The following is a 13120-nucleotide window of genomic DNA, read 5'->3' on the forward strand; positions in this document are numbered from 1 at the left end:
AAAGAATGTGTATTCTGCAACCACTGGATGAAATGTTCCCTAAATATTTATTAGGTCTATATGGTCTATAGTGCAGATTAAGTCTGATGTTTCTGTGTTGATTTTCTGTCTGGGAGATCTGTCCAATACTGAAAGTGGAGTGTTGAAATCTATTGTATTGGGGCCTCTCTCTCTCTGTTTAGCTCTAATATTATTTGCTTGATATATCTGGGTGTTCCAGTGTTGGTTGCATAGATATTTACAATCATATCCTCTTGCTGAATTGACCCCTTTATCATCATATAGTGAGTGACCTTCTTTGTCTTTTCTTGCTGTTGTTGTCTTGAAATCTATTTTGTTTGAAATAAGTATAGCTACTCCTGCTCTTTTTTGGTTTCCATTGGCATGGAATAGCTTTTTCCATGCCTTTCTTTTCCATCTTTGTGTGTCTTTATAAGTGAAATGTGTTTCTTGTGGGCAACAGATCATCAGGTCTTATTTTTTTAATCCATTCTGCCACTCTATGTCTTTTGATTGGATAATTTAGTCTATTTACATTCAATGTCATTACTGATAAGTAAGGACTAACTCCTGCAGTTTTATTTGTTTTATGGTCTTCTCTTTCTTCTTTTCTTCCTGTCTTCCTTTTAGTGAAGGTGATTTTCTCTGGTTATATGACTCAGTTTCTTGCTTTTTATTTTTTGTGTATCCATTGTGTATTTCTTGGTTTGTTCTTACCATGCAGGTTGCAAATACTATTTTATACCCCATTATTTTAAGCTGAAAAAATGTAACAGTTTGCATAAGCAAGAAATAAACAGGCAAAAAGAAATCTAAGTAAAACTCTATATCTTAACTTCATTACCCCCACTTTTTAACTTTTTGTTGTTTCTATTTATACCTTATTGTACTGTCTGTATCTTGAAAAGTTGTTGTAGTTATTATTTTTGACTTGCTCATCTTTTTGTCTTTCTACTTAAAAATAGTTTATACACCACAATCCACATTATAATATTTTGTGTTTTTCTGTGTACTTACTGTTACCAGTGAGTTTTGTGCCTTCAGGTGATTACAATATTGCTCATTAACATCTTTTACTTTCTGAATGAAGAATTCCCTTTAGCCTTTCTTGTAGGACAGGTCTGGTATTGATAAAATCCCTCAGCTTTTGTTCATTTGGGAAAATCTTTATTTCTCCACCATGTTTGAGGGATATTCTCACCAGATATACTATTCTAGGGTAAAAGGTTTTTTCCCCCCCTCGGCACTTTAAATATGCCATGCCACTCACTCATGACCTATAAGGTTTCCATTGTAAAGTCTGCTGCCAAATGCATTGGAGCCTCATTATATGTTATTTACTTTATTTTCTTGCTGCTTTTTGGATTCTTTCTTTATCCTTAACCTTTGGGAACTTGATTATGAAATGCCTTGAGTTAGTCTTCTTTGGGTTAAATCTGTTCGGTGTTCTATAATCTTCCTGGGCTTGGATATTTACATCTTTCTCTAGGTTTGGGAAATTCTCTGTTATTATCCCTTTGAATAAACTTTCTACCCCTATCTCTTCCTGTACCTCCTCTTTAAGCCCAATAATTCTTAGATTTGCCCTTTTGAGGCTATTTTCTATTTTTTTTTTTTTTTTTTTTTTTTTTTTGAGACGGAGTCTCGCAGTCGCCCAGGCTGGAGTGCAGTGGCCGATCTCAGCTCACTGCAAGCTCCGCCTCCCGGGTTTACGCCATTCTCCTGCCTCAGCCTCCCGAGTAGCTGGGACTACAGGCGCCTGCCAACTCGCCCGGCTAGTTTTTTCTATTTTTTAGTAGAGACGGGGTTTCGCCGTGTTAGCCAGGATGGTCTCGATCTCCTGACCTCGCGATCCACCCGTCTCGGCCTCCCAAAGTGCTGGGATTACAGGCTTGAGCCACCGCGCCCGGCCGAGGCTATTTTCTAGATCCCTTAGGCATGCTTCATTGTTTTTCATCCTTTTTTCTTTTATGTCCTCTTACCGTGTACTTTCAAATAGCCTGTCTGTCTTCAGCTCACTAATTCTTTCTTCTGCTTGATCAATTCTGCTACTAAGAGACTCTGATACATTCTACAGTATACCAGTTGCATTTTTCAGCTCCAGTATTTCCACTTGATTCTGTTTAATTATTTCAATCCCTTTGTTAAATTTGTCTGATAGAATTCTGAACTTCTTCTCTGTGCTGTCTTGAATTTCTTTGAGTTTCTTCAAAAAAGCTATTTTAAATTCTCTGTACGAAAGGTCACATAACTCTGTTTCTCCAGGATTGGTCCTTAGTTTCTTACTTAGCTCATTTGATGAGGTCATGTTTTCCTGGATGGCCTTAATGCTTGTAGATGTTCATTTGTGTCTGGGCATTGAAGAGTTAGGTATTTATTGTAGTCTTCTCAGTCTGGGCTGGTTTGCACCTGTCCTTCTTGTGAAAGCTTTCCAGATATTGGAAAGAACTTGAATGTTGTTATCTAAGCTGTATCTGCTTTAGGAGGCATCCCAAGCCAGTACTACTTTAGTTTTTGCAGACTCGCAGAGGTTCTGCCTTGATGGTCTTGGATGAGACCCAGAAGAATTCTCTTTTATTACTGGGCAGAGACTCTTGTTCTCTTCCCTTACTTTCTCCTAAACATACAAAGTCTCTCTCTATGTGTTCTGAGTCACCTAGAGCTGGGGATGGAGTGACACAAGCACCTTTGTGGCCACTGACAAAAGACTGAGCTGAGTCAGACCTGAAGTTATCACAGCACAGGGTCTTGTCCAAGGCCTGCTGTAACCACTCCGTGCCACAGCCTATGTTCACTCAAGGCCCTGGGCCTCTACAATCAGCAGGTGGCAAAACCATCCAGGCCTGTGTTCCCTTCAGGGTGGCAAGTTCCCCCAAGCCACACATGGGGGCAGAGGTGCCATCCAGGAGCCAGGGACTAGAGTCAAAAAGTTTTAGAAGTCTACCTGGTATTCTATTGTCCTGCAGCTAACCTGTTACTAAAACCACAAGATGCAGTGCTTCAAACTCTTCCTTCCCCTTTCCAAAAGCAGAGAAGCCTTTTCCCATTGCCACCAACACTACAGACCCACAGTGAGTATTGCCAGCTACCATCCATGTTCCCTTAAGGCCCAAGAGCTCTTCGGTCAGCTCGTGAATGCTGCCTGGCCTGGGACTCACCATTTAGGGCACTGGCCTCCCCTCTGGCCCAAGGCAGGTCCAGCAATGCCATCCATGAGCCAAGTCCTGGAATCAGGGACCCCAAGAACCCACCTGATGCTCTACCCACCTGTGGCTGAGCTGGTACCTAAGGTGAAAGACAAAGTCCCCTTTACTTTTCCTTCTTCTTTTCTCTAGTGGAAGGAGTCTCATGCTGGGAATTTTTACTAGCTTGTATTATATGAAAATTCCAAAATGAAAGCAGCCCGAATTTTGTGTTCATGTAGGATACATAATAACACCAACCACTGAAGTTCCAAAGATTTCTTTCAATTCCTTGAATCGTTAACTTTTTTCTTTTACAGAATGCTCTCACAGAAATGTCAGCATCATTTTTGATGATTTAATGACTAGATAATATCAAATATTGGTTGAGTAGTTACTCTATGCCAAGAAATTTCATGCATTATCTCAATTCATCCTCATAAAAATCTTATGAGGTAGTTACTATTATCATTCTCATTTCTCATATAAGGAAAATGAGCCTTAGAAATATTTGTCAAGCAGCCACAGGGGAATGTGGCAAGATGGCCAAATAGGAACAGCTCCAGTCTGCAGCTCTCAGTGAGACCAACACGGAAGGGGGGGTGATTTCAGCATTTTCAACTGGGGTAGCCAGTTCATCTCACTGGGACTGGTTAGGCAGTGGGTGCAGCTCACGGAGGGTGAGCAGAAGCAGGGTAGAGCATCACTTCACCCAGGAAGTGCAAGGAGCCAGGGGACCTTCCTCCCTTAGCCAAGGAGAGTTGCGAGGGACTATGATACCCAGCCTAGATACTATACTTTTCCCACGGTTTTTGCAATCCACAGATCAGAGATTCCTTCATGTGCCTACACCACCAAGGCCCTGGGTTTCAAACACAATACTGGGCGACTGTTTGGGCAGACACAGAGCTAGACGCAGGAGTATTTTTCATACCCCAGTGGTATCTGGAACCCCAGCAAGACAGAACTGTTCACTCCTGTGGAAAGACGGCTGAAGCCAGGGAGCCCAGTGGTCTCGCTCAGTGAGTCCCACTCCCACAGAACCCAGCAAGCTAAGAACCACTGACTTGAAATTCTCACTGCCAGCACAGCAGTTGAAGATCATCGACCTGGGATGATTGAGCTTGGTTGGGGGAGAGGCGTCTGCCATTACTGAGGCCTTACTAGGCGGTTTTCCTCTGACAGTACTAAGAAGGCTAGGAGGTTTGGACTGGACAGAATTTACCATAGCATGGCAAAGCAGCTGTAGCCAGATTGCTTCTCTAGATTCCTCCTCACTGGGCAAGGCATCTCTGTAAAAATGGCAGCAGCCCCAGTCAGGAGCTTACAGATAAAACGTCTATCTTCCCTGGGGGAAGGGGCAGTGGTGGGCACAACTTCAGTGGACTTAAACTTTCCTACCTGCCAACTCTGAAGAGAGCAGCTGATCCTGACAAGGAGGATTCTCCCAGAACAGCACTCACACGCTGCTGACAGACTGCCTCCTCAAGTGGGTCCCTGACCCCCGTGCCTCCTGACTGCAAGAGACCTTCCAACAGGGGTCAACAGACACCTCATACAGGAGAGCTCCGACTGGCATATGGTTTCGAGTGATGGATGTTTAATAAATATTTAACCCTTCTTTTTTATTCATCATTGTAGTAAATACTCTTGAATCTATCTGTTTATATTTAAAGTGTGTTTCTTACAAGCACTATATTGTTGGTTCTTGTGCTTTTATCCAATCAGAAAAACTCTGTCTTTTAATTGGAGTATTTAGACTATTTATATTTAATGTGATTATTGCTATTGCTGGATTTAAATCTATCATCTAACTGTTCATTTTCTATTTGTACTTTTGTTTTTGTTCTCTTTTTCTTCTTTTAATAGTTTCTTTTGTATTGATTATTTCTAATGATTCCATTTTATTTCCTTCATTGGATTATTAAGTATAACTCTTTGTTGTTATATTTTAGTGGTTGTTTTAAGTTTTAAAAAACATAGGGTTTAACTTACCATAGCCTGTCTTTGTATTAATTATGTTTTTATTTTCTGTGTTTACTGACGTTTTGACCTCTGTGGGCCTAACTGATCCTAGACAGATTATCCTGTCAGAACAAACCAATGTCTAGAGATAGTAAACAACTTGTCTATGAGTTACACCTTTCATACAAAAACCAACCAATCCAAAGCTCATAACCCCAACCACCTCCTTTATCAACCTCTTATACTCTGATTCACCATTTCCCTGCCCTATTCACCGAAGGGCCAGGTACCAGACAGCTAGAGACAGCCCTTACACTTCAGAACCTGCTAAAACAATGCAAACTAGCCAATCCCAAGCCTGCTTTCCTGCCCTGAATTGCCTTTCCCACAGAAACAACAATACAGGCTCCTGTCTATGTTTTCCCCTCACTTCGTCTCCTGACCAGTCCTGGTGCTTATCTATGTGCCCCTCTATGTGCACCCCCTGCATAGTGTTCTGTGCCTCCTGCTTCTTGGTAACTATGAGCAAAATCTTTCTTCATGATAGTAATTTTTATATCTGCATGCCTTACCATATCTAAGTAAAACAAATTCTAGGTATTTTTTTTAGTAAGCTTCAAGTTATATTAATCATCACAAATATGGTAAAAGAACATTACAATGTTCAACTTCCATTTCTCTTCTCCTGGCCCTTGTGCTACTGTTGTCATATTTTACTTAAACATATTAAGAAATGTTACAATTCCTCATTATTTTTTGTTTTGAAAATTTAACATTCTGTCAAAGAGATTTAAAACTAAGAAACAGTTGTTATACTTTTCCATGCAGTTACTGTTTCTGATGCTATTCATTCTTTTGCATAGATCCAGATTTCAGTCTGATATCATTTTCTTTCTTCTTGAAAGACATCCATTAACATTTCTTATAGAACGGGTCTACTGATGATGAATTTCCTTTGGATTTCATATTAGTAAAAGTCTTTATTTTACCCTCATTTTTTAAAAGATATTTTCTCTGGGTAAAGAATTCTAGGCTTACAGGTCTTTTTTTTTTTTTTTTTTTTTTTCCAATACTTTGAAGATGCTGCTTTTTTGTCTTCTGACTAGCATTGTTTCAACAAGAAATTTGTTGTCATCTTCATTCCACTGTATGTAATGTGCCTTTCCCTCTGGATGATATTAAGATTTTTCTTTTCATCACTGTTTCAAGTAACTAGGTTATGATGTGCCTTGGTGTAGTTTTCTTCATGTATCTTGTGTTTGGGGTTTTTAAACTTCTTAAATCTGTGGGCTTATTGTTTTCCTCAAATTTGGAAGAACTTGGGCCATTATCTCTTCAAATATTTTTTCTGTTCTTCCCCTTCTTTCCTTTTTTTCTAATTACATGTGTATTATTCCTTTTGAAATTGTTCTGCAGTTCACCAATGTGCCATTCATTTTTTTCCCAGTTTTTTCTTTGTTTCATTTTGAATAATTTCCATTGCTATGTCTTCAAGTACATCAATAAGCATCCTCTCCCCCAGCATCATTTCATCTCTCAGTCAACCACTCTGCCTCGCTCTGTTTCCAGAAGTTATCTATAACTGAACAAACCTGAGCAACCATGCCCAGCAGGCACAGAGGTGCAAAACAAACATCCTGAGAGCTTTGTCATGTGCAGCTCCCTGTGGAAGGTGCTGGCTGTTCTCCCCATATGATCATTCTTGGGCTATTTACCTAATATCACAGAATCATAAAATCCCATAGCCACTTACAATCCCCAAAACCAAGCCACCCTACCTGAGTTCCCCACAGCATTCCCAGGACAATGCTCACTCTAATCCTCCAGCTACTAAAAACTTACTACCCAAAGGCCTCCATTGTATCTTTTGTTCAATTTATGATAAAATTCTCCCCAAAGTTGAGCTGAAGTCTCTGCCCCTATAATTTCCACTTATCAATTTATCAACTTTGTTATTCAAGGAACCATCATTGATCACATACTAAGTGCTAGACTCTCCATTAGTCTAAGATACTAATTGATGACCTCACAGAACTTGGAATCTAGTTTAAAAGACCACACATACATCAACCACAGCTGGCCATACAGGCTTAAATGACAGGCCTTCAAATTAAACTACCTGATCAGGTAAGGCTTCCTTGAAGAGGGAGTGGAAGAGCAGGACTTTGAAAGCTAGTGAAGAGTTAGCTAAATGAAGAAGGGACTTGGGGAGGGTGCCAAGAGAACACAAAATATCAAAGCATAGATTTGTCAAACAACCCAACAGACTGTTAGAAGAGCAGGTGTTTGCTATGGCCCAAATAAAGGGATAATAGGAATGTAGATGGGCAAGAAAGCCAGGCAAAGAAAGACATATCTTACTGGAAGTGATTGCTGATGGGTAACAGAAGGGCTAAAGGGGATGGTGCAATGATTGCGCATCTGAGAATATGTATTAGGCTAAATAATGACCCCCAAGGATTTTTACATCTTAACTTCTGAAACCTGTGAATGTTATCTTATATACAAAAAGGGCTCTGAAGTTCTGATTAATTTAAGAATCTTGAGTTGGGGAGGTTATCTTGCATTATCTCAGTGGCCCTAAATGCAATCACAAATGTCCTTATAAGAAGGAAGTAGAGAATTTGATTATGGAAGAAAAATAGGCAATGTGATGATGAAAGCAGAGATTGGAGCGATATGCTTTGAAGATGGAGGAACGGGCAATAAGCCAAGGAATACAGGAGGCCACTAGAAGCTGAAAAAGTCAAGGAAACAGATTCTCTGTTCAGAGCCTACAGAAAGAACCAACTCTGTTGATACTTTGCTTTTAGCCCCATCAGACTTCTGGCCTCCAATACTTTAGAAGAATAAATTTGTGTTGTTTTAAACCACTAAATGTCTGATTTATTTATAGTAGCAATAGCAAACTAATACATAGCACTTAAGCCAAAGATTACAGAACTGAATTTCTCATTTACTATGGTGCAGTTACAGGAAATCAATAACAAAGGACTCCAAAGGTTGGGAAATATAGCAAAAAGCACACTCATCTGCCTCAGTGATGACTCCTAGAAAGGACATCTCCTTTTATCTCAAATACAAGTTTGCTGTACACTGTCATGGGTTCAAACCCTCTGCTACCTGCTAGCTGTGTGGCCTTGAGTAAGTTACTGAACCATTCTGAGCTTATCTCACCTGCAAAAATGAGACAATTGTACGTATCTCACGGGGTTTCTGTAAAATAAAGGATATGAAAGGAGGAAAGGTAGGTAATTCATATTAAGATCCTAGAAAGTGCCAAGTACCAAATACCCAAGAAGAAGGACATGGCTGAGGTGGAAACAGGGAAGATCTTAATGATGGTTATTTTGAAATGAAATCCAGATCTGTTAGCTAGGGTAGATGTCAAAGGCTTCATCCAGCTGGTGCCACACACCGACAAGGGCACCTGGGCAAGGAGAACAATGAGATAATGGCCACAACTGGAATGAGGAGGGGGTAGGAGTGACCTTGGAGACAACAGTTGAAAGGATTACATTTTACCAAGAAGACTGAGATGTTTAAGGGGCAAAAACCAAGAAATCTTATTCCAGAAGGTTTTTTCTAAATAAAATTGAAGGATATGGGATGAGGTTAGAAATGGACTGTTTCCCTAAAGAGTAAACAGCAAGGACATTATTTGAGACATATCTGAGAATAGCTGAGACATAGTTCTAGCTCTAATACTAAAAGAGCTAACGTTAAGAAAATATCCAGAAAATGCGTGGAGATCCCAAGAAGGACCTCACCCAAAATGTCTCTGGAGAAGCCCTTCTCTTCCTGCATCCCTAAACTTCTAATCTCCAAGAGATTTGCCGGGAACCTCCAAGAGCCTATCTAGATATTCCCAGCACCCAGGCATAGGAAATATTCAAGGTTTCCAAGGAATGAAGATGACAATGCTGAAAGTTAGAAGCGTAGGGGAATTGTGGTGTGGATGCTTAGGAGAAAAAAAAACCCTTGGCTGGGCGTGGTAGCTCATGCCTGTAATCCTAGCATTTTGGGAGGCCGAGGCGGGTGGATCACCTGAGGTCAGGTGTTCGAGACAAGCCTGGCCAACATGACGAAATCCCGTCTGTACTAACAATACAAAAATTAGCTGGGTGTGGTGGCAGGCACCTATAATGCCAGCTACTGAGGAGGCTGAGGCAGGAAAATCGCTTGAACCCGGTGGGTGGAAGTTGCAGTGAGTCAAGATCGCACCACTTCACTCCAGCCTGGGCGAAAAGAGTGAAACTCTGTCTCAAAGAAAAAGAAAAAGAAAAAACAACCCTTGTCCAAGCCTTAAACTGGGGAAAAATTTTTCAGTATTGGAGTAAGCTGTATCAGTATACCTACATATTACATAAAACTCTCTAGAAATCTTTGAATTCTGAGATTCATATGTCATCCCATTTTATAAGTCATTGTCCTAATGACGAATAGACACTCTTTCACTTAGTATGCATAAGAAATTTCTACGGAACCAGAAATCTGATAGTATTGCTGTATTAGGCCATTTTGCATTGCCATAAAGAAATACCTGAGGCTAGTTAATTTATAAAGAAAAGAGCTTTTATTTTGGCTCATGATTCTGCAGGCTGTAATGAAACATAGTGCCAGCATCCACTTCCAGAGAAGCCTCAGAAAGCTTATAATCATGGAAGAAGGCAAAGGGGGAGCCAGCACATCACAGGGCAAGAGAGGGAGCTGGAGAAAGGGAGGGGAGGTTCCAGGCTCTCTTAAACAACCGGGCCTCACATGAACTCATAGAGTAAGAATTCACTTATTACCATAAGGTCAACATCAAGCCATTCATGAGGGATCCTCTCCCATGACCCAACGCCTCCTACCAGGCCCCACCTCTAACATCGGGAATCACACTTCAACATGAGATTTGTAAGGGACAAACATCCAAACCATATCATTCTGTCCCTGGTCCCTCAAATCTCATGTCCTTCTCACATTGTAAAATACAATCATCTATTCCCACCAGTTTCCCAAAGTGTTCATTTGTTCCAGCATCATTCAAAAATCTAAAGTCCAAAGTCTCACCTGATTCTCAAAGCAATTTCCTTCAACCTATGAGCTTATAAAATCAAACACAAGCTATTTACTTCCAAGATGCAATGGTAGTAGAGGCATTGAGTAAACATTTCCATTCCAAAAGGGAAAAATCAGCCAAAAGAAAAGGACAAGAGGCCTATCCAAGTCTGAAATCCAGCAAGGCAGTCATTAAATCTTAAAGTTCCAGAATAATCTCCCTTGGATCCATGTCCACATCCTGGGCATGCTGGTGTGAGAGGTGGGTTTCTAAGGCTTTGGGAAGCTCTGCCTCTATGGTTGTGCAGGGTGCAGACTCTGTGGCTATTCTCACAGATTGGAGTTGAGTAGCTGTGGCTTTTCCGGGCTCAAGATGCAAGCTGCCAGTGGCTCTACCATTCCGGGATCTGGAGGGTGGTGGCCCCTTTCCACAGCTCCACTAGCCTGCTCCCCAGTCGAGACTCTTGTGGGGGCTCCAATACCACATTTTTTCTTGGCACTGTCCTAGTAGACCCTCTCTGTGGGGGCTGTACCCTTGAAGCAGGCTTCTTCCTGAGCACCCAGGCTTTTCCATACATCCTCTGAAACTGAGGTGGAAGCTGCCAAGCCTCCTTCAATCTTGCATTCTGCACACCTGCAGGCTTAGCACCATGTGGAAGCTGCCAAAGCTTATGGCTTGCACCCTTCAGGGCAATGGTCCAAGCTGTACCTGAGCCCCTTTGAGCTGAAGCTGGAGCTGGAGTGGCCAGGGCGTGAGAGCAGTGTTCCAAGGCTGCACAGGGCGGAAGGGCCCTGGGCCTGGCCCCTGAAAACATTCTTTCCTCCTAGGCCTCTGAGCTTGTGATAGGAGGAGCTGCCTTGAAGATTTCTGAAATGCCTTCATGGCCTTTTCCCCATTGTCTTGGATTTTATTAGCCAAGAGCTATTATCCAATAAAAGGTATTATTATGTAATAATGTATAATTGGATAATAGCTCTTGGCTCCCTTTTAGTCATGCAAATATATCTGGCAAGTAGTTCCTCCATAGGCCACTTGAATTCCTCTCCTGAAAACATTCATTTCTTCTTTGCCACATGTGAATTTCCCAAATTTTTATGCTCTACTTTTTTTTTTTTTTTGACTGAGTTTTGCTCTGTCACCAGGCTGGAGTGCAGTGGTGTGATCTCAGCTCACTGCAACCTCCGCCTCCTGGGTTCAAGCGATTCTCCTGCTTCAGCCTCCCGAGGAGCTGGGACTACAGGCATGCACCACCACGCCCAGCTAATTTTTGTATTTTTAGTAGAGACGGGGTTTCACCATATTGACCAGAATGGTCTCAATCTCTTGACCTTGTGATCCGCCCTCCTTGGCCTCCAAAGTGCAGGGATTACAGGCTTAAGCCACTGCACCCAGCCTCTACTTATCTTTTAAATGTAAGTTCCAACTTTAAGTTATTTCTTTCCTCCCATACATAACTGTGGGCTGTTAGAAGCAGCCATATCACTTTACTGCTTAGAAATTTCTTCTGCCAGATACCCTAGGTCATCATTCTTAAGTTCAATCTTCCACAAATTCCCAGGGCATGGATACAATGCAGCCAAGTTCTTTGCTAAGGCATAGCAAAGGTGACCTTTGCTCCAGTTCCAAATAGCTTCCTCATTTTTATCTGAGATCTCCTCAGCCTGACCTTTACTATCCATCTATCTACCAGCATTTTGGTCACAACCATGTAACAAGTCTCTAAGAAACTCCAACATTCCCCCATTTTCCTGTCTTCTAAGCCCTCCAAACTCTTCCAACCTCTGACCATTACCCAGTTCCCAAGCTTCTTCAACATTTTCAGGTATCTTTATAGCAACACCCCACTTGTATCGATTTTCTGTTAGTGAATTTTTGCATTGATATAAAGAAATACCAGAGACTAATTACTAGGTAATTAGTAAAGAAGAGAGATTTAGTTGGCTCACAGTTCTGCAGGCTGAACAGGAGGCATCTGCTGGCATCTGCTCCTGGTGAGGGCTTCAGGGAGTTTGCAATCATGGTGAAAGGCAAAAAAGGAATTGGTGTATTACATGGCAAGAATGGGAGCAAGAGAGAGAAGGGAACAAGAGAGAGAAGGGAAGGGGAGGTTCCACACTTTTAAACAACCAGCTCTCACTTGAACTACAAGAGCAAGAACTCACTCATTACAATGAGGATGGCACCAAGCAATTCATGAGGGATCTGCCCCCATGACCCAAACAGCTCCCATTGTGCTGTGGATTACATTTCAGCATGAGATTTGGAGGGGACAAATATTCAAACCATATCAGTCACACTCACACACACATGCAGACACACAGAGAAAAAAGGGTGAGTAGAGACTGTAGTCCCAGCTACAGTGGAGGTTGAAGCAGGAGGATTGCTTAAACCCAAAAGTGGCCGGGCGCGGTGGCTCAAGCCTGTAATCCCAGCACTTTGGGAGGCCGAGATGGGCAGATCACAAGGTCAGGAGATCGAGACCATCCTGGCTAACCCGGTGAAACCCCGTCTCTACTAAAAAAAATATAAAAAACTAGCAGGGCGAGGTGGCGGGCGCTTGTAGTCCCAGCTACTCGGGAGGCTGAGGCAGAAGAATGGCGTAAACCCAGGAGGCGGAGCTTGCAGTGAGCTGAGATCCGGCCACTGCACTCCAGCCTGGGCGACAGAGCGAGACTCCGTCTCAAAAAAAAAAAAAAAACCCAAAAGTTTGAGGCTGCAATGAGCCCCTACACTCCAGCTTGGGCAACAGAGTGAGACCCTGTCTCTTAAAAAAAAAAAAAAAAAGTGGGGAGAAGACAGATACGGGGCAGGGAAGGCAGAGGGAGGATGAAGAGTCAGGGGTGGAAATCTAATTCAACTTTAGCCAGAAGCATTCCCTGACACTGCTCACCAGCCTGAACTTTCCACATTAGTACAGACTTATGGCTCC

At 42.0% G+C, this 13120-nt stretch overlaps 1 protein-coding gene across 3 annotated transcripts in view; it reads right to left on the minus strand.

Moving 5' to 3' along the window:
• The window catches only part of PATE2 (prostate and testis expressed 2), a 100167-nt gene that overhangs the window by 57550 nt on the left and 29497 nt on the right, over nt 1-13120 (minus strand). The gene's annotated exons all lie outside the window — the stretch shown is intronic.

This window comes from Trachypithecus francoisi, unplaced genomic scaffold (genome assembly GCF_009764315.1).
Source record: "Trachypithecus francoisi isolate TF-2019V2 unplaced genomic scaffold, Tfra_2.0 Lachesis_group8, whole genome shotgun sequence".
Lineage (NCBI taxonomy): Eukaryota > Metazoa > Chordata > Mammalia > Primates > Cercopithecidae > Trachypithecus > Trachypithecus francoisi.